The 20,895-nt window shown below is 49.7% G+C and overlaps 1 protein-coding gene across 4 annotated transcripts in view; it reads left to right on the top strand.

Annotated features, from left to right (window-relative positions):
• Positions 1-20,895, top strand: part of TRIM66 (tripartite motif containing 66) — a 100,447-nt gene that overhangs the window by 11,815 nt on the left and 67,737 nt on the right. The window contains exons 1-2 of one of the 4 annotated variants that reach the window (XM_039911376.1): positions 140-821; positions 1,063-1,167. The exons of 2 other annotated variants lie outside the window; for them this stretch is intronic. The gene's annotated coding sequence lies outside the window, so the exon portion shown is untranslated. Of the gene's footprint in view, positions 1-139; positions 822-1,062; positions 1,168-20,895 lie in introns of those variants that run through there. One more of the 4 variants, XM_039911377.1, reaches the window with a different exon arrangement.

Genomic DNA, 20,895 nt, shown 5'->3' with positions numbered 1-20,895 from the left:
CTCCTCCTCCTCTTCTTCTTCTTTCCCCCCACCCTGAAGTCCTAACCCTCAGCTTGGGACTTCACAACTGGTTGCTAAGGCAACAGATTGTGATGTCACAGGAGGGGAATGTCAGGTGGAGAGGCAGAAGCAAGCGAGGCTTAGGAGAAGGGGATTCTGCTGGGGCGCCAACGTTCTCTGTAGCTCGAATGCAAACAGCGCAAGGCTTCCCCCCTCCCTCCGAATATAGGCCACGGAGGCAAAATGTGAGGCGTCAGCAGCTTTCTAACGATGAAACAAGGGTACCGGGTTTGGCGTCCGATCGGTACAGCGTGGAGCTGCCAGTGCGTGTCGAGTTGATCTCCGGCTAGGCAGACACTGTTGTTTTAATCCTGTTATTCCATGTTGGATTGCTATTTGGATCCTGGGATTGCATCATCCTTCATACGTACAAACAGGGAGTCCCCAGGGCTCGACCAACTATTCATTTCTTCACCAACAATGTTGTTATGATGAGATATTTAAATGAGCTGCCTGAAACCTACAGGTTCTAGTGACAAATGAGCCTTGTCATTTAGAGGGAACATGGAGGATCAGAGGGTTTTGAGGACCAAAACCCGGGAGTGAAGGTGCCGGCGAGCGGCGCGGAGCGCCCCGGGCACGGTTCCCCAAAGTTGGGAGTCCCGATTTCTTCCTCCCGCGCTGCTCTCACAAGTCACCCCGAGGATCAGAGAGAAGACACAGCCCCTTTGCCGTTCAGTTGGGGAATTTCATTGCAGTGCTCGCCAGATAAATACGAGCAGGAGGACGAACCAGAGGCCTCCCTTATTCGGGTATCTCAGGTGAGAGGTAGGGAGACGAGGACTCGGCTCCTCCTGCCCAGCCTCCCCAAGCCCCCTCCTCCCCTCCCACCCCCGGCCCCCCTCCCCCCCGCCCCCAGATCCCTGGTTTGAATCCCTGGTTTCCTGATGGGAAAAGGGAGATGCCCCCAGCTGCTCAGAGCAGAGGTGTAGTGGTGCATAGAGCCTCACTTTCTCTCAGCGGCGCGGCTGACAATTAATGTACAGAAAAGCCCGTTTCCAGGGAGTCCGCGCCGTGCGTGCCCTTCTGCTTAGTTACGACCCATCCCGAAGGCTCAGCTGGGAACCCAGGTGGGCGGCTGCAGGACCGAGAGGCGGCGGACAACAGGTAAGCGAGCGGGAGGTTTCGGGGGGTCGGGCGAGACGGTGGGCCGGAAACGGCCCCCGCTGCAACCTAAGGGGCTCAGCCGGGGAGGGGTGCCTGCACGTCGGACCTCTCTGCTGCTCGGGGCAGCGGCTCAGGTGAAGTGTGGTGACCTCGAAGGGGACACGTCGCCTTGAAGGCTGGCTGGCCCAAGGGAGTACCTTAGGAGCCTGGGCGTCCAAAAGATTAACCATCCTAACAATCGTGGGATTCGTTGAGCGCTTACTGCGTGCCAGGCACTGTGCCAAGCGCTGGGGGTAGAGACGAGCGCATCGGGTTGGAAGCAGTCCCTGTCCTATGGGGGGCTGTCAGTCTCCACCCCCCATTTCACAGCTGAGGGAACTGAGGCATCGAGAAGTGAAGTGACTTGCTCAAGGTCACGCAGCAGAAAAGGGGCAGAGAAACCGGGTCCTTCTGACTCCCGGAGCCTGTACTCTACCCGCTAGGCCACGCTGCTTGTCTACCCCCGAAACCTACAATTCTGGGAGGAGACCGTTTTAGAACTGTCGGCGGAGAAAATATCGGAGAGCTTGTGCGCTGGGAAGTTGGCTCTTGGCTTGCGTGGGGATGTTGGGTGTTGATGGGGGCGTCTGTTCATTTGCATTTGGGTTGGCCCTCCCCAGAGCAAATCTTTGCGGCTTCTAGACAGTCGGTGGCCGTAGCCTGAGCTGGGGGCCGACCGGAGCGCCCGTCGTTGGTGCCTGACCAGGCTGGACCCAACGCAGGCTTCACAGAGGGGATTATGACCATTTGAAAAAGGGAAACTGAGACCTGAGCAGAGTAACTGATTTGCTTGAAGCCCTCCCGGATCGGGCCTAGTCGGAAGTGGGACTCCAGGAGCCCTGGTGCACTGGCCTACTAGCCCATCCATCACCCCTTCTCCCCCTGAGCCTCGTTGGGGCAGAAAGAAAATTAATTCCACATGGAAACGACAGTTAGCCGTGGTCTCAACCCCCGCATTCCAGGAGCCGAGGCCGGGGCTGAAAGGAGCTCAGAGGAGGCCTGATTCCTTGTACTCCGAGGAGACGACACAGGGGCGGCTGACCCGGTCGATGACATTGATTTGATTGGCAGCGGAAGTATGCATCTCTCATCCTCTTCCCTTCTCCCAAGGGGGCTCAGTTCAGGGCCACTAAGATTTTGCACCAGGAGCTGATGGTGGTAGAGGTTCTCAGCCGTGACCGTGTGCAGTTGAGCAGGGGCCCTTTATTTCGCCTCCCCCTTTGAGAACATAATCTGATGGAGAGGTAGAAGGGTGTTGATTTGCTACCCGAATCCCCAAGATCTCAGGTCCAGTAAAGAAAACTGGTTCAGAAGACCAAACACTCTTATGGAGTCGGAAAATTCCATCAGCACTGCTACCAAATCTCACTCTCGTTCTACAGAATTGAGCGAGGTGGGTTCCGGGCGTTGACTCTCTCGCATCTTATGCCCATTGCCGATGTCACCATCTTGCCTTGGCTACTGGGCTCTGGGTTCCATAATCACATGACAAGGGACTCACAGGCTCCTTGTCATGTGATCGGGAAAATTCTGGACACCACTAAGATGGCAACCCGAGGTGAATCCGGGCCGGGTTCTCAATACAAAGCCCCAGCCCTAATTCATGCCAAGAACCAGGCTGTAATTCTCTGTTTCCAGAAATACCCCGGCAATTCTCTCTCCCAAGCCCTTAGCGCGGTGCTTGGCGCGCAGCAAGTGCTCAGTAAATAGGATCGAACGAATGAGTGATCCGTTTCTGGCTCCGTCAGTGAGCACGCACGTGGGGACGGTTTTGGCCTGAGGAAACTGCTCCCGGATTACTTTGAGCTCTTGTGAGAGCAGTTGTTCTGCAAATCTGGGGAATTGCCGTTCCTTCCGTCATGGAATCCCAGTTCTGAAAGAGGGATCACCTTGCTACACCTTGCTACTCACCTGCCTTCAGCCACATCCAAGCCATCCTACATTGGTGGCAACTTCAATCAATAGTATTTATTGAATGCTTACAGGGTACAGAGCACTGTACTAAGCGCTTGGGAGAGTACGATATAACAATATAACAGACACATCCCCTGCCCACAAGGAGCTTCCAGTCTAGAGGGCTCATTATCTTATCTTTTAGACTGTGAGCTCGTTGTTGGGCAGAGATTGTCTCTCTCTGTTGCAGAATTGTACATTCCATGTGCTTAGTACAGTGTTGCGCACACAGTAAGCGCTCAATAAATACGATTGAATTATCATTATCCAGTTTGTCATCTCCTCTGTCCGTATGCCCTGCTGCTTTTAAGGAACCTGCGGGGAGTGGGGCAAAAGCAAAATCCTCCTTAAAAAGAAGACTTCAACTGTTTTTGGAGGAGCTCAGGGCAAACCTGGGAGCTTTTTACCCAGGCGGAAGGCAAACACGATGTGTTCCCAAGATTCAAAAGCCTCTAATCTGGATTGCTGGACTATCATGTTACCATAGTTACTCCACTGGGGCTGGACCCCAGTGGCCTTATTGGAATTCTAGACTCTTAGGGGAGAAAGATCCCTTGCCTCCAGAAAGAACAAGCCAGAAGGACCTGGCTTCTAATCCCAGCTCCGCCACTTGTCTCCCATGTGACCTTGAGCAAGTCACTTCACTTCTCTGAGCCTCAGTTATCTCATCTGTTAAATGGGGATAAAGACTGTGAGCCCCATGTGGGACAGGGACCGTGTCCAACCGTATCTACCCCAGTGCTTAAAACAGTGCCTGGGACATAATAAGCGCTTAACAAATAACACAATTACTGTTTGGATGGAGGATGATCAGACTTTTAAACAACTCCCAATCGGGAGATTCTGCAGTCTTCCTTGGTCAACTCTTCCAGTGTTTTAGCAACCTTCCCCGCCTGGAAGCGCTTCCTTGTGTATAATCTTGGTCTCCCGGGTTATAGCTGGAGCCCATTTCCTTATGCTTAAATTCAGAAGGAGAAAAAGCAATTCAGAGAAGCAGCATGGCTTAGTGGAAAGAGCCTGGGCTTGGCACTCAGAGGTCGTGGGTTCTAATCCCGGCTCTGCCTCTTGTCTGTTGTGTGACTTTGGGCAAGTCACCTCACTTCTCTGGGCTTCAGTTCCCTCATCTGTAAAATGGGGATTAGGACTGTGAGCCTCACGTGGGACAACCTGCTTACCTTGCATCTACCCCAGCGCTTAGAACAGTGCATGGCACATAGTAAGTGCTTAACAAATACCATTACTATTAATATTATTATTATGATTATTAATAATAATGCCTTCCTCTGTACCCATATTACATCACTTTCCCTTTAGCGGGCTGGAAAATCTCAGTGGCTTTGCCCTTTCCTTATAGGAATGCTCCTCTATATCTTGTTGCTCTCTCCAAGTTCTCCAGGTCCTCTTTGCCTGTGGAAAAAAGGTCATCTCTAAGGGGGATTTCCTGCCCAACGTGGGTGGAGCTAATATTTTCATAACAGTGGCATTTAAGCGCTTGCTCTGTACTGAGCTCAGGGGTAGAAACCCAATAATTAATAACCCAAATGGGGCTCCCAGTCTAACTCCAGAGCAAAGAAGTCGGGAAGCTAAGAATTTTGGACCCAAATTGCATCTTTCTGACCCAGAGCTTCAGAAACCTGCCTGGCAATCCCAAGCTTCACCCCTTTTTACCTCCCCTATAGAAAATGAAGAGTGAGCAAACTGACTGAAGAGTGAGCAGAGTGACCCAGAACCTGAACATGAATTGGGCCCACAGAGGTTCTAGAGAGAGCGGGATAACTCCCTGTAACTTATCATACACTCTCCCTTGAGTCGAGCAGAATCCATCGATGAGTACTATCTACTGAGCACTTTACGATGCTCAGAGCTCTGTACTGAAGACTTGGAAGGGCACACAACAGAATTAGCAGACACGTTCCCTGCCCGTAACGAGCTTACGGTCTAGAAAGCAGAACTCTGCGCATCAGCGGCCAGGAACACCATCCCCCTGCAAATCCTGAGATTCGAGTCTCCCAGGGCTCAGTCCAGCCTCTTTCATCCACCCCGGAGGTGGACAAATTCGTCCCCATTGACTGGTCTTTCGGATCTGGCTTTGTGCACGGGAGGGGTTGGTGGTTATCGCGTATGTTTGCCTCTGGGATTTCCTGGCCCAGATACCTGTCTCAGACTGGCACCTGCAGTATTCGAGCCATCCTGCTTAGCGGTATACATTTGAATCGGGTCCACGTCACCGATTTCTTTGCTCTGATCGGAATTGGGCCTTCGACTCTTCCTTTTCTCCAGGCGGGGTCTGGGGGAAACCTGAAGCTGAATCTGGTTCCCAGACTTCAGAATAATAGTATCTGTTAAGCGCTTACTGTGTGCCAGGCACTGTACTAAGCGCTGGGGTAGATTCAAGCAAATCCGGTTGGATGCGGTCCCTGTCCCACATGGGGGTCCCAGTCTTAATCCCCATTTTAGAGGCCCAGGGAAGTGAAGTGACTTGCCCAAGGTCACGCAGCAAACAAGTGGCGGAGCAGGGATTAGAACCCAGGTCCTTCTGACTCCCAGGCCACTAGGCCTGGAGAAGCAGCGTGGCTCAGTGGAAAGAGCATGGGCTTTGGAATCAGGGCTCATGAGTTCGAATCCCAGCTCTGCCACTTGTCGGCTGTGTGACTGTGGGCAAGTCACTTAACTTCTCCGTGCCTCCGTTCCCTCATCTGTAAAATGGGGATTAAGACTGTGAGCCCCACGTGGGACAACCTGATTCCCCTATGTCTACCCCAGTGCTTAGAACAGTGCTCGGCACATAGTAAGCGCTTAACAAATACCAACATTATTATTATTATTAGGCCATGCTGCTTCTTACCTGAGAGCTTCGGTACCCCGGCTCTCAGGGGCCGCCTACCTCAAACAACAGGAGCCTGTGGACTCTTGTATTTGTGTTGCTGCAGAGCTAATTGTCAAGTGTCAGCCTGGCCTCTCCCCTCCCCTCTGCCTCCTGTGCCCTCCCCGAGGGAAGGTGGGTGCAACCCGGGCAGGAACCCGGGAGCTTCCCACCTAGCAGACAAAGGATGCCAGGCTCAGCTGCTCACCACGCGTTTTGCGCCTCTAATCCTAACCTCCTCACTGTCCCTCCATCTCGTCTATCTCGCCGCCAACCCCTCGCCCACGTCTCGCCTCTGGCCTGGAACGCCCTCCCTCCTCCTATCCGACGGACAGTTCCTCTCCCCGGCCTCTGCTTCAAAGCCTGATTGAAGGCAAATCTCCTCCAAGAGGCCTTCCCTGACTAAGCCCTCTTTCCCTTTTCTTCACCTCCCTTCTGTTAATAACAAAGGTATTTGATAAGCGCTTACTATCTGCCAGGTACTGTGCTAAGCGCAGGGGTGGATTCATTCATTCAATAGTATTTATTGAGCGCTTACTATGTGCAGAGCACAGTACTAAGCGCTTGGAATGTACAATTCGGCAACAGATAGAGACAGTCTCTGCCCACTGACGGGCTTACGGTCTAATTGTGGTTCAGACAGGGTTCCTGAGCCACGTGGGGCTCACGGCCTCAATCCCCCTTTTACAGATGAGGGAACTGAGGCCCAGAGAAGTGAAGTGATTTGTTCAAGGTCACACAGCAGACACGTGGCGGAGTCAGGATTAGAACCCCTGACCTCCTGACCGCCAGGCCCGGGCTCTACCCGTTAAGCCACACTGCTTCTCCAGACCATCGATCGATGGATCGATTGATTGAACTACTGCCAATGCCAGCCCCGTTCACGAGAATGGAGGACCAGGGGACCGAATGGAGGCTCCTGAGAGGTTCTGAAGCTTTCACTCCCGAAGGTGAAGCACCACCATCCCCAGGAAGGATCCGGTCTAGGCCCAACGGCCCGCGCCTCAGCCAGATCCGCCGCCGGAGACGGTTTCGGCTGGTTCGGTTCCCAGGCGAGAAATGGACCTCGGAGAGGAAAGCAACTCATCCTGGTATTTACTCTAGGCGTGCTGGTTCCCAGGGGCTCTCACTGAAGAAGCCAGCTTGGGTCTGTTGCCAGGGAGGACCGCTGAACCACACCCTTCAAGCTTCAATGATAATAATAATGTTGGTATTTGTTAAGCGCTTACTATGTGCAGAGCACTGTTCTAACGCTGGGGTAGATCCAGGGTCATCAGGTTGTCCCACGTGCGGCTCACAGTTAATCCCCATTTTACAGATGAGGTAACTGAGGCACAGAGAAGTGAAGTGACTTGCCCAGAGTTACACAGCTGACAAGCGGCGGGGCTGGGATTAGAACCCATGACCTCTGACTCCCAAGCCAGGGCTCTTTCCACTGAGCCACGCTGCTTTTCTAGCCACGCTGATCAGCTCTCAGTGTGTGCCAAGCACCGCCCTAAGCGCTGGGGTAAGACGAGATAATCAGGCCTTCCATGGGCCTCACAATCTAAGTAGGAGGCAGAACGCATAGTCAAGCCCCATTTTACAGATGAGAGGACTGAGGCACAGAGAAGTGAAGTGATTTGCTCAGTGACACGTGACTTACGATCATAGACAACCCACTCTCTCTTCTTTCTTGCGTCTCTCTTTCCCCTTCCCTCTGCTTTTATGCCGGTCGTTAAGCGCGTACTGTGTGTCAGGCGCTGTAATAAGCACGGGCTAGATACGAGATAATTGGGTTGGACACCGTCTGTGTTCCAAGTAGGGCTCACAATCTTAATCCCCATTTTACAGGTGAGTTAACTGAGGCACAGAGAAGTTCAGTGACTCATCCAAGGTCACCCGGCAGATGAGTTGCGGAGCCAGAATTAGAACCCCAGTCCTCTGACTCCCAGGCCCGTGCTCTTTTCATAAAACATAACGTAGGCGCCATTTAAGCAATTCAGTCATTCAGTGATATTTATTTTGTGTTTACTTTGTGCAGAACACTCTACTAGGCTTTTGGGAGAGTACAATAGAACAGAGTTGGCAGACTTGTTCCTTGCCTACAGTCAACTTACAGTCTAAATGGGGAGCGAGACATGAATATAAAGGAGAGGAAGTCTGGCTTAATGGAAGGAGCACAGGCTTGGAAGTCAGAGGACGTGGGTTCTAATCCTAGCTCCGTCACCCATCTGCTGTGTGTCCTTGGGCAAGCCACTTAACTTCTCTGTGCCTCAGTTACCTCCTCTGTAAAATGGGAATTAAGACTGTGAGCCTATTGCTATTGTTCTTGTCTGTCCGTCTCCCCCGATTAGAGTGTAAGCCCGTCAAAGGGCAGGGACTGTCTCTGTTACCGATTTGTACATTCCAAGTGCTTAGTACAGTGCTCTGCACATAGTAAGCGCTCAATAAATACTATTGAATGAATGAATGAATGAATGAGGGACAACCTTGTATCTACCCCACTGCTGAGAACCGTGCTTGGCACATAGCGCTTTACAAATACCATAATTATTGTTATTGGTATAAAGAAATAATTTATAATATATAATTTAAAGATTCATCCAAATTACAGCTCAGTAGTCGCCAACTACACTGCTCTTCTAAACTCCACCTGGAACAAAAATCTATCTAATCCAGGATTTTAGCTGAAAATAAGGCACCGGTTTCACTTTTAGCTAGCTCTCTCCAGTGCCTGGCACATAGTAACTGCATAATAAATATCACTATTATGATTATTATAATTTGGGGTGGCACATCATCGTTGAGGTTGTGGCTCCCACTGGTAATGAAGTCAATCACTGCAGGCTTTATTTAACCACAAATAAGTGGTTTATTCGATGATTTAATAATGTACACACAAACCTCTCTCAAGCTCAATTCTTTGATGTTTATTCTGGCTCTCCCAGCATTTCCTGTTCCTTTCTGAAACTTTTTCTTTAATTGAGGAATTATCTCAACTCCCCCCCTTTCATAATATTTGATATTCTAACGTGAACATGCTATTTAATTGCTTTAAAGAGCTTCAGTTAGCCTTTCCAGCTGAGCTCTCTAGTTAACAATTTTTAAAGTGTCTTTCATTGTCATATTTATTGAGCGCTTACTGTGTGCAGACTGCTGTGCTAAGCGCTTAGAAAGTACAATTCAGCAAAAGAGACAATCCCTGCCCCCACCGGGCTAAAAGTCTAGAAGTTTTCCTCATCTTCAGGACTGTCATTTTTCCTCATTTTAATAATAATAATTGTACTTGTTCAGCCCCTACTATGTGCCAATCACTATACTAAACGCTGGGTTAGATACATGTTAGCTTGGGCACAGTTCCTGTCCCACCTGGAGCTCACAGCCTAACTAGAAGAGGGTAGGAGTTAATCCCCATTTTACATTTGAGGCAACTGAGGCACGGAGATATTAGGCGACTTGCCCAAGGTCACACAGCAGACACGAGGCAGAGTTGAGATTAGAAACCAGGTCTTCTGACCCTCAGGCCTGTGTTCCTTCCACTCGGCCACGCTGCTCTCAAGAGTAGAGTTTTCCTTTGTATTAGTCCTCCAGGATTGCATAGGATATCCTCAGTCTTTGGTTTAATAATAATAAAAATAATAGTAGTAGTTATTAAGCACTTATTATGTGCCAGGCACTGTACTAAGCACTGGGGTGGATGCGAGCAAATTGGGTTGGGCACCGTCCCTGTCCCACGTGGGGCGCACAGACTCCATCCCCATTTTACAGATGAGGTAACGAGACCCAGAGGAATGAAGTGACTCGCCCAAGTTCACACAGCAGACAGGTGGCAGAGCTGGGATTAGAACCCAGGTCCTTCTGACTCCCAGGCCCTTGCTCTATCCAGTAGGCCACGCTGCTTCTGCCCGCCTCTGGAGAACCTCCATTTGCCGAGTTATTCGGTTCTCAGGCACTGTCCCCTCTCAAGCAGCTGCCGACATGCTCCCGTGACCTCGGGAAAGGCCCCCCATTCTTGAACCTTCACTGCAGTCTTGAATCTCGAGCCATCCCAGAAGGACCTCTTTCACTCCTTCCCTTCTTCAGAGTGTCATCTCACTGTGTCATCGCCACAAAATTTTTTGCCGGTCATCAGAATTTGAAAAAAAATACGTTTACCTGGTTATCTAATCCTGACTCCAAGTTTGCAATTTTTCATCATATGCTCCAGTGTGTCTGCCTTAATTAACGATCTCCCTGGAGCATAACATAACCGTGTCTAATTGCATTTTGAAAAAGGGCTTGCAATCAAGATGTCCCCCCGATTTTTCTTAAAAGCGGTAACCGCTGATGGGATGATCTGCTTCTGCAAAGAATGACCTTTCGCGCATAAAGGAATGGACATTTTAAGTGTAGACAGGAACTGACTTTTTTTTTATGGTATTAGTTAAGTGCTTACTTTGTGACAGACACTTTACTAAGCACTAAGATAGATACAAGCTGATCGAGTTGAACTCAGTCTGTGTCTCTCAAGGGGCTCATGGTCTTAATTTCCATTTTACAGATGAGATAATTGAGGTGCAGAGAAGCTCCTTCAATCATTCAGTCGTATTTACTGAGCACTTACTGTGTGCAAAGTATGTACTGAGCACTTGGGAGGGCACAATCTAACAACAAACGAACACATTCCCTGCCCACCACGAGCTTACGGGCCCAAGGTCATGCGGCGGACAAGTGGCGGAGTCAGGATTAGAACCCAGGTCCTTCTGTCTACCAGGCTTGAGCTCTATCCTCTAGACCATGCTACTTTGTTGTTGGTATTTAAGCGCTTACTATATCCAGAGCACTGTTCTAAGCGCTGGGTAGATACAGGGTCATCAGGTTGTCCCACGTGGGGCTAACAGTCTTCATCCCCGTTTTACAGATGAGGGAACTGAGGCACCGAGAGGTGAAGTGACCTGCCCACAGACACCCAGCTGACAAGTGGCAGAGCTGGGATTCGAACCCATGACCTCTGGCTCCCAAGCCCGGGCTCTTTCCACTGAGCCACGCTACGACTCTCACTCTCCTCTTACTCCTCCTGTCTCCTCCTGTGGAAGCCAGTGGGTCTGTGATTTTTGCGGCTCCAAGGTCCAGGTGAATCGATCTCCAGCTCCACTCTGAACATCGATGCCGAGTTTCTTTTAAGCAAAAGGGGGATTCGAGGTGGAGCTTCTTGGGAAAGGGACAGAGGTGCAAGAAGAGAAGGGCGGGGACTCAGAGTGGAGAGAAACCCAGGGATCCAGAAGTAGGGTGGCTGTTGTCTAATTTTATGCAAGTAGCTGGCACCTACTAAGCGCTTAACAAGTACAATAATTATTATTATTCATTCATTCAATCGTATTTTCTGAGCATTTACTGTGTGCAGAGCACTGTACTAAGTGCTTGGAAAGGATTGTTTCTATCTGTTGGATCTGGGTTCTAATCCCAACTCTGCCATTTGTCTGCTGTGTGACCTTGAGCAAGTCACTTAACTGGGCCTCAGTCACCTCACCTGTAAAATGGGGATTAACTGTGAGCCTCACGTGGGACAATCTGATTACCCTGTAACTACCCAAGCGCTTAGAACAGTGCTCTGCACATAGTAAGCGCTCAGTAAATATTATGGAATGAAAGGAGCCCTGATTTTGAATAATAATGATAGCAGTTATTCAGTTCATACCGTGTTAAGCGCAGGAGTGGACACAAGATCATCAGATTGGACATAATCCCCAGGCACCTGGAGCTCATCTGATCAGTACCCGATCAGAGAAGCAGCGTGACTCAGTGGAAAGAGCCTGGGCTTGGGGGTCAGAGGCAATGGATTCGAATCCCGGCTCTGCCCCTTGTCAGCTGTGTGTCTGTGGTCAAGTCACTGCACTTCTCTGGGCCTCAGTTCCCTCATCTGTCAAATGGGGATTAACTGTGAGCCTCACGTAAGGGAAGCAGGCTGGCGCAGTGGAAAGAGCCTGGGCTTCGGAGTCAGAGGTCATGGGTTCGACTCCCGACTCTGCCACTTGTCAGCTGTGTGACTGTGGGCAAGTCACTTTGCTTCTCTGTGCCTCAGTTACCTCATCTGTAAAATGGGGATTAACTGGGAGCCTCACGTGGGACGATCTGATTACCCCGTAACTACCCAAGCGCTTAGAACAGTGCTCTGCACATAGTAAGCGCTTAACAAATACCAACATTATTACAACCTGATGACGCTGTATCTACCCCAGCGCTCAGAACGGTGGTCGGCACCTAGTAAGCCCTTAAATACCGACATTATTATTACTATTACCCTGGGGCAACCGGTCCAGGCCGGGGCCCTTTTGGTTCTGGTCTTTCCGTTGGAATCGTCCAGGTTCCCTCTGCCTGGACCCCGAGTCCCCTGACCTGGAAGCGGCGTCTGTGTCCAAAAGGGAGCTGGGAGGGGCTGCATTGCCGAATTCGGAGCCCACCTGGCCAGGTGGCCTTGGACCGACGTCTTCAACCCCCACGCTTCTGGCTGGGCAGGGGAGAAGAAGGCTCCCACGCTGCTCCAACGAGGAGTGGAGAGAGTTCTCCCCTTTAGGGCTGCGTGAGACTCCTCCAGGGCGGCGACTCCTCCTCTAGACTGTCCTCTAGGCCGGCAGCTCTAATAATAATCTAGACCGTGAGCCCGTTGTTGGGTAGGGATTGTCTCTATCTGTTGCCGAATTGTACTCTCCAAATGCTTACTACAATGCTGTGCACACAGTAAGTGCTCAATCAATACGATCGAATGAATGAATAATAATAATTGTATTTGTTAAGCGCTTACTATGTGCCAGGCAGGTGCTAGGGTGGTTACAAGCAAATTGGATTGGACACAGTCCCTGTCCCGCATGGGGCTCACAGTCTCAATCACCATTTTACAGATGAGGTAACTGAGGCCCAGAGAAGTGAAGTGACTTGCCCAAGGCCCCGCAGCAGTCAAGTGGCGGAGCCGGGATTAGAACCCATGACCTTCTGACTCCCAGGCCCGTGCTCTATCCGCTACGCCGTGCTGCTTCCCCACGGCAGGCTGCTCCTCCTCTAGACTGTCCTTTAGGGTGGCCATCACGTGGGACTCACCGTCTTAATCCCCATTTTACAGGTGAGGTGACTGAGGCCCAGTTAAGTGACTTGCTCAAGGTCACACAGCAGACAAATGGCAGAGTTGGGATTAGAACCCAGATCCTTCCGTCTCCCAGCCCTGTGCTTGATCCATTACACCACGCTGCTTCTCCGTCGATCGATCGATTGATTTTTGGGTCTTTGCTGGGCTCCAGGACTTGCAGGGGGACGGGGAGGCATAAGAGAAAATGATTATATCTGGTCCAAAGTGACAGATTTTTTCCAAATGCAAGGTATCTTTGGGGTGAAGATGACTCCTTCCATATTTTTGGCAACTTTCTGTTATATTCCATTCTCTCTGAAAAACTCAGTTTTTTTACTTGGACAGGTTTAACCAAATTCCGGTTGTCTTTTGCCTGGCCACCGGATCTCTTTGTGTTTCCGGCTTCTGCCCCGACACCCAGAAGGAATTAGCTTCAGCAGATTGACTTGTTTCAGGGGTTTTGAATAAAATCCCATTTATTCACTGCCTGATATTGCTGACTTCTCATAAAAGAATCTCCTAAAATGTTGGAATTTCAGTCGGGCTCAAATTCTTTAATAATAATAATGATGTTGGTATTTGTTAAGCGCTTACTATGTGCAGAGCATTGTTCTAAGTGCCGGGGTAGCTACAGGGTAATCAGGTTGTCCCACGTGAGGCTCACAGTCGTCATCCCAGATGAGGGAATTGAGGCAAAGAGAAGCTAAGTGACTTACCCACAGTCACACAGCTGACAAGTGGCAGAGTGGGGATTCGAACCCGTGACTTCTGACTCCCAAGCCCGGACTCATTCCCCTGAGCCACGGAGGACTTTTCCACCATCTCCATCTTCACTGGTGAATGGGAGACTTGACATCATCATCTTCATCGTCGGTATTTATCGAGCCATGACTACAGGCAGAGCACTATATTAAGCACTTGGGAGATTACAGTGCAGCAGACGAGTTCCCTGCCCATACGAGCTTTCAGACTAAAGGTGCGACAGACATTAATATAAGTAATTTAGACATCTCATAATCCATGAGATTGAGGGCTCAGCTTGATTCAAGCGCTTAGAACAGTGCTTGGCACAGAGTAAGCGCTTAACAAATACCATCGCTATTATTAAAGCGATCAAAGAACAAGAGAGTTTCTGGCCCCCAAACATGAGAAATATTGCTGTCTTCCCAGGATCCTCCATTTGATAATGATGATTTTGCTCACTAATCAAGAGTAAGTCAAATTCTGCTATGGAGCACTTAAACTCACGAACGACACTAATGCTCAATTTAGATTGGGCCTTAGATACTTTTAGTTGATACTAAATAGTCTCTAAAACGCAGCTTTCATTCTGTTTTCAGCCTTTCAGTGGTATTTATTGAGTGTTTACTCTGCACAAGAGCCCTGGATTGAGCACCTGGGAGAGTACAGTATAGCAGAAGAAGAAAACACAAATCCGACTTTCAGGATATATACGAGCTAGCAGGTTTTTTATTCATTTCTGTTACCAGGAAGGGGTTGTCTAGCAATTCTATTGTATTATACTCTTCCAACCACTTTGTATAGACCTGGGAGTCAGAGGACCTGGGTTCTAATCCCCGCTCTGCCACTTGTCTGTTGTGTGACCTTGGGCAAGTCCCTTCACTACTCTGGGCCTCAGTTCCCTCATCTGTAAAATGGGGATTGAGACTGGAAGTCCCATGTGGGACATGGACTGTGTCTAACCCGATTAACATAACTATCCAGTGCTTAGTACAGTGCCTGGCACACAGTAAGCTCTTGACAAATACCACAGTTATTGTTACAATATAACAGACTTGGTAGACACAATCCTTGCCCACAAGGAGCTTACGGTCTAGAGGGGGAGACAGATATTAATAACAGTCAATAAATAAATTATGGATCTAGACGTAAGTGCTGTGGGGACGAGGGAAGGGTGAATAAAAGGGGGAGAATCCGAGTTCAAAGGTGACTCAAAAGGGAGTGGGAGAAGGGGAAATGAGGGCTTAGTCAGGGAAGCCCTCTTGAAGGAGGCCTCTAGAGCGTAAGCTGGTTGGAGGCAGGGAATGCATCTGTTATATTGTCAGACTGCACTCTCCCAAGCAGTTAGTACAGTGCTCTGCCCACAGTAAGTACTCAATAAATACAATTGATTGACTAAACAGTAAGTGCTCAGTAAATACAATTGATTGGCTAACTGAAGGAGTTGCGCCTTCAATAAGACTTTGAAGGTGGGGAGAGTGATCATCTGTCCGACACGATATAATAATTGTGGTATTTGTTAAGTGCGTACTATGTGCCAAGCACTGAACTGAGCGCTGGGGTAGGTATCAGCTAATCGGATTGGACTCAATCCCTGTCCCACATAGACCTCACAGTCTTAATCCCCATTTTACAGATGTGGTAACTGAGGCCCAGAGAAGTGAAATGACTTGCCCGAGATCACACAGCAGACAAGTGGCGGAGCCGGATTAGAACCCAGGTCCTTCTGACTCCCGGGCCCGGCTCTACCCGCTAGGCCATGCTGCTTCTCCAAAGATACTCGTGGAATGGCTGGAGGGACCCAAGCCAGAGAGAACCCAGTTTACCAGCTGGTTTCTGGTGCTCGATCATGTGAAACGGGAGGCAAAACATCTCAGCCTGGCCCTCGGAACGCCCCGGTGCTATTACCGGCCCAAGCACGACTCAGAATGAGTCACCTCAGGCCGCCTCAGTCGCCTGGATGCTCGCTGGCGCCCGGAGATGCAAATTGGGAATGGTCCCCAGAGATGCGTGGTTCCTCCCCCAACACTGTGAAAGTGAATGAAGTGGTCACCGGCTCCCCCGGGATGCTCAGCAAATCTCACCCAGTGGCTTGAAGGAGAGAGGGAGAAGAGGACACGAGGACTTAGGGAAGACCGAGAAACTCCAACTATGTTATGCAGGTCTTTGGTTGCTTCGTTTGACACTCTGCAAATAAGTCGAAAATGTAGCGGGAGAAATGCCTGGGAAACCAGTGTGCTGGAACCTTAAAACAAAAGCGACTCCCTAAAGACAGAACAATCCCAATCAAAAAAAAGCCACTGATTTCTGGGTATCAGCACAGAGAATAAACACAGAGAGCAGTGCCCGCTTCATTACGAACTCAATCGGGCACATTCTCCTTCCCCCCACTTCTGAGAAAGGCACTGACAGCTGCTGCTTTGGTTGGGAGTTATTGGTAGTCACGGTAATAATAGTGAGAGTATTTATTGAGCACCAACTGAATGCAGTCCACTGTACTGAGTCCTTGGGAAAGTACATCAGGGGCACAGGGACTCACAAGGAGCTAACGCTCAGATAGGGGAGAGAGAGCTAGAAATGTTCACAAGCAGCAGAATAAGAATAAAGTTGAACAATCAAAAATACCAATTTTACTGGCATAATTACCTCCACCGTATAATAATCCCACTCTCCTCCCCTCTACACCTTCTGCCCCCCCACTCCTCCCATTTTTGAAGAGCAAATAAAAATGTTTTGCCTTTTTTTGAAGCAGGGGTAGGAAGAGGAGAGGGGATTAGGGTGGTTGCTGGGAATTCATTCAGTGCCTATTGTATGCAGCACTTTTGAAGGTGAAATAAGAGAGGCAGTCTTACCTTTTTTCTTCTTCCTTCCTCTCCCCACCCCACAGACTACAAATTCCTTATGGGCCGGAATCCCATCTACCAAATCTATTACAGTGCATTGCCCCAAGTGCTTAGTACAGTGCTCTGCACACATTAAGTGCTCAATAAGTACCACTAATTGACTGATTCTCCCCTCCTTTCCTTCTAATTTTTTTGTTTACCCTCCTCTTTTTTTAGTTCTGCTCCCCTTATTGGTAGTCTTAATTTCCCACATAATAGCCCCTCTCTTATTTCAGAACTGCAAAAATTGGGGCAATTATGCAAGTAAATATCGTAGATATATACCGTGTAAATATACCATATAAGCATGGTAGATATAAATGGTGAGGATGGGTATAAATAGGTAAGTAATAATAATGTTGGTATTTAAGCGCTTACTACACTGGGGTAGATACAAGGTAATGAGGTTGTCCCACATAAGGCTCACAGTCTTAATCCCCATTTTACAGATGAGATAGCTGAGGCACAGAGAAGTTAAGTGACTTGCACAGCTGACAAGTGGCAGAGCTGGGATTCGAACCCACGACCTCTGACTCCCAAATGCAAGAGGAGGCTGGCCCTTACCAGAGCGAAAAGGAGTCAGCTCTCAATTATCCAAGAGAGCTGGATGTCTCCTGCCTCCCTCCACCCCCAACTTATTCCGTTCCCTTTGGCCCCTGCTCTGGGTCCATCTCAAAAAGGGAGAAAAAGGATAAAGTATCTGCTATTTGTCGACAGCTCTGGAGAAGGAGGGTGAGACCATTGGCTAATAATTATGGTATCTGTTAAGCACTGTTCTAAGCACTGGGGTAGATAGAAGGTAATCAGGTTGGACACATTCCCTGTCCCACATGGGGCTCACAGTCTTGATCCCCATTTTACAAATGAGGTAATTGAGATCCAGAGAAAAATAAAAAAAAATAAGTGGTGGTATTTGTTAAGCACTTACTATGTGCAAAACACTGTTCTAAAGCACTGGGGGATACAAGGTGATCAGGTCGTCCCACGTGCTAGAGAAGCAGCGTGGCTCAGTGGAAAGAGCACGGGCTTTGGAGTCAGAGGTCATGGGTTCGAATCCCTGCTCGGCCACTTGTCAGCTGTGTGACTTTGGGCAAGTCACTTCACTTCTCGGTGCCTCAGTTCCCTCATCTGTAAAATGGGGATTAAGACTGTGAGCCCCACTTGGGACAGCCTGATTCCCCTGTGTCTATCCCAGCGCTTAGAACAGTGCTCGGCACATAGCAAGCGCTTAACAAATGCCAACGTTATTATTATTATTACGTGGGGCTCACAGTTTTAATCCCCATTTTACAGATGAGGTAACTGAGGCACCGAGAAGTTAAGTGACTTGCCCAAAGTCACACAGCTGGCAAGCGGCGGAGCCGGGATTTGAACCCCTGAACTCTGACTCTCAAGCCTGGGCTCTTTCCACTGTGCCACGCTGCTTCTGAAGCGGCAGAGCTGAGATTAGAACCCATGTCCTCTGACTCCTAGGCCCGGGCTCTTCACAGGAGGCCATGATGAACCATGGATTTCCACCATCCAGATGATTGCTCTTTATACCAAGGAAGGGTATTTCACGTTGGGAAGTGCTCAGAAAAGCTGCTTGGCTCTTTGCCCCCCCACCCTTCCCCTCTCTTCGCCTCCCGCCTCCCCCAGCCTCGCCTTCCCATCCACGACCTCCCCAGTCAACTACTGTGGATGGTAGAGGTTTGGCTGTCAATCAGATAGGCAGCCCGGCTGAGTGGAGAGAGCAGGGAACTGGGAGTCAGTACGCCTGGGTTCAGTTTTACAGATGAGGTAACTGAGGCCCAGAGAAGTTGAGTGGGTTGCTCAAAGTCGCACAGCTGACAAGCAGCGGAGTCAGAATTCGAACCCATGACCTCGGACTCCCACGCCCGGGCTCTTTCCACTGAGCCACGCAGCTACTTCATTAATGATGTGTCTATATCTATGATTCTATTTATCTTGATGGTATCGATGCCTACTTGTTTCGCTGTCTGTCTCCCCCTTTGAGACTGCGAGCCCGTTGTGGGGCAGGGATTGTCTCTATCTGTTGCCGAATTGCACATTCCAAGCGCTTAGTACAGTGCTCTGCACACAGTAAGTGCTCAATAAATACGATTGAATGAAGTCCCTCCCCCCCCCGCCCCCGGCCAGGTGGCTGAAACTCTGGGTGAGCCACTTTGCCTCTCTCTTCACCTCAGTTTCCTCACCTGCAAAATGGGGGTAAGTTCCCAGCTCTCTCTCCCTCCTAGGTTGTGAACCTCGGGCGGGACAGGGACGGCGTCCCATCTGATCATCCTCTGCCCACCCGAAGCGCTTTATTTTCAGTTATTTTCAGACCAGAGGGAATCCTTTGAAAAGAGATTCTGATCTCCCCCCATCTTATCCCTCGAAGGATTAGAGGCTCAGGGCAGATCGGATGATCAAAGAACCAACAGAGAAAGAAAAAGTAAGATCGGAAACCTTGCGCAAGTCGCTTCACCTCTCTGGGCCTCAGTTTCCTCACCTGCAAAACGGGGGTAAGTTACCAGCTCGCTCTCCGTCTTAGGTGGGGAGCCTCGTGCGGGACAGGGACTGTAAGCCCGTCAGTGGGCAGGGATTGTCTCTATCTCTTGCCGAATTGTATATTCCAAGCGCTTAGTACAGTGCTCTGCACATAGGAAGTGCTCATTAAATATTGTTGAATGAATTGAATGCTTATCCTCTCTCCACCCCGAGCGCTTAGCACAGTGCTGGGCACGCTAAACACCATGATTATTTTCAGACAAGAGGGAATCCTTTGAAAAGAGATTCTGATCTCACCCACCTTACCCCTCAAAGGGTCAAAGGCTCAGGGCGGGTCAGATGATGAAAGGGCCGACGAAGAGAGAGAGAGACTAAGCTCGCCGGCAACTGGTATTTTGTAGGATGCCGAACAGTAGTTGTAAAAACCACTTCCCTTTCCTCAAATGCTTCTGCCTTTGCTATTTATCTCAGCGAGAGCAGAACAGAGAAGTTGATGCACAAGCAAAGCGCTTACTGTTTGTCTTGAAAGGAGGCTGTCGAGGAGGAAGGGCTGAGCTCGGTTCCAGCAAGCAGAGACGACGGAGCGGTAGCCCTTTCTACCTCCGGGCGCTTTCTACCTCCGGTCTCGGGGACCCTGGCGGGATCCAGGACTCGATCCCCGAGGGCTTGGAATTGGGTGTGTTGGGGTGGCACAAAGGGCCTTGGGGGATTAGTTCAACTGGCACTGCAAGAGAGGAAGGACATTTCAGAAAGACGGGGCGATCCGCCCTTGCCCTCCACTTCAGAGCGTGGGAGGAATCCATCTATCTGTACCTCTTACGGGGTGCAGAGCACTGTACTAAACGCTTGGGAGAGTGCAGTACAACAGAGTTGGCAGACCCATTCCCTGCCCACAAGGAGCTTAGGGTCCAGGGGGTAGAATATTTTATGCTTCAAAGTGCTACATAATAATCGGTGGAATTTATTGAGCGCTTACTATGTGCAGAGCACTCTACTAAGCGCTTGGGAGAGTACAACAGAATTAGCCGATGCGCTCCCCGCCCGTAATGAGCTTACCGTCTATAATTACGGGAGTTAGCGCTACGTGCCAAACACTAGGATAGACACCCTGTCCCACCTTTGGCCACCAATCTAAAAGGTAGGGGGAATCCATTTTATCTCCCATTTTACAGTGGAGGGATTGGAGCCACAGACTGATTAAGCAACTTGCCCAAGGTCACACAGCAGGTCAGAGATGGAACTAGACCCCAGATTTCCTGATTCCCAGGGCCTTGCTCTTTCCACCAGGCCATGTTGTTTCTCTGTGCCTCAATGTACAATCTCCTCAGGCCACACTGTTTCTCTGGGCCTTTATGTACAGCCTCTTCAGGATACATTTTTTCTCTGGGCCTCTATGTTCAGCCTCTTCGGGGCCCACGGTTTCTCTGTGCCTTTATGTAGAATTTCTTCAGGCCTTGTAGTTTAGTTTCTCTGTGCCTCTATTTACGATCTCTTCAAGGAACATTGTATCTCTTTTTCCTCTGTGTATAATCACTTCAGGCCGCACTGTTTTTCTGTGCCTCTGCGTCCAACCCCTTCAGGCCACACTATTTCTCTCTGCCTCTATGTGCAGTCTCCTCAACCCTTTGGAGACAAGTCCTGCACATAAATTACAATTCTGGGTTCCCTCCATCAGAATG

This window comes from Ornithorhynchus anatinus, chromosome 3 (genome assembly GCF_004115215.2).
Source record: "Ornithorhynchus anatinus isolate Pmale09 chromosome 3, mOrnAna1.pri.v4, whole genome shotgun sequence".
Lineage (NCBI taxonomy): Eukaryota > Metazoa > Chordata > Mammalia > Monotremata > Ornithorhynchidae > Ornithorhynchus > Ornithorhynchus anatinus.
The sequence above is the reverse complement of the archived record's forward strand: the minus strand, read 5'-3'. Positions and strand labels throughout refer to the sequence as shown.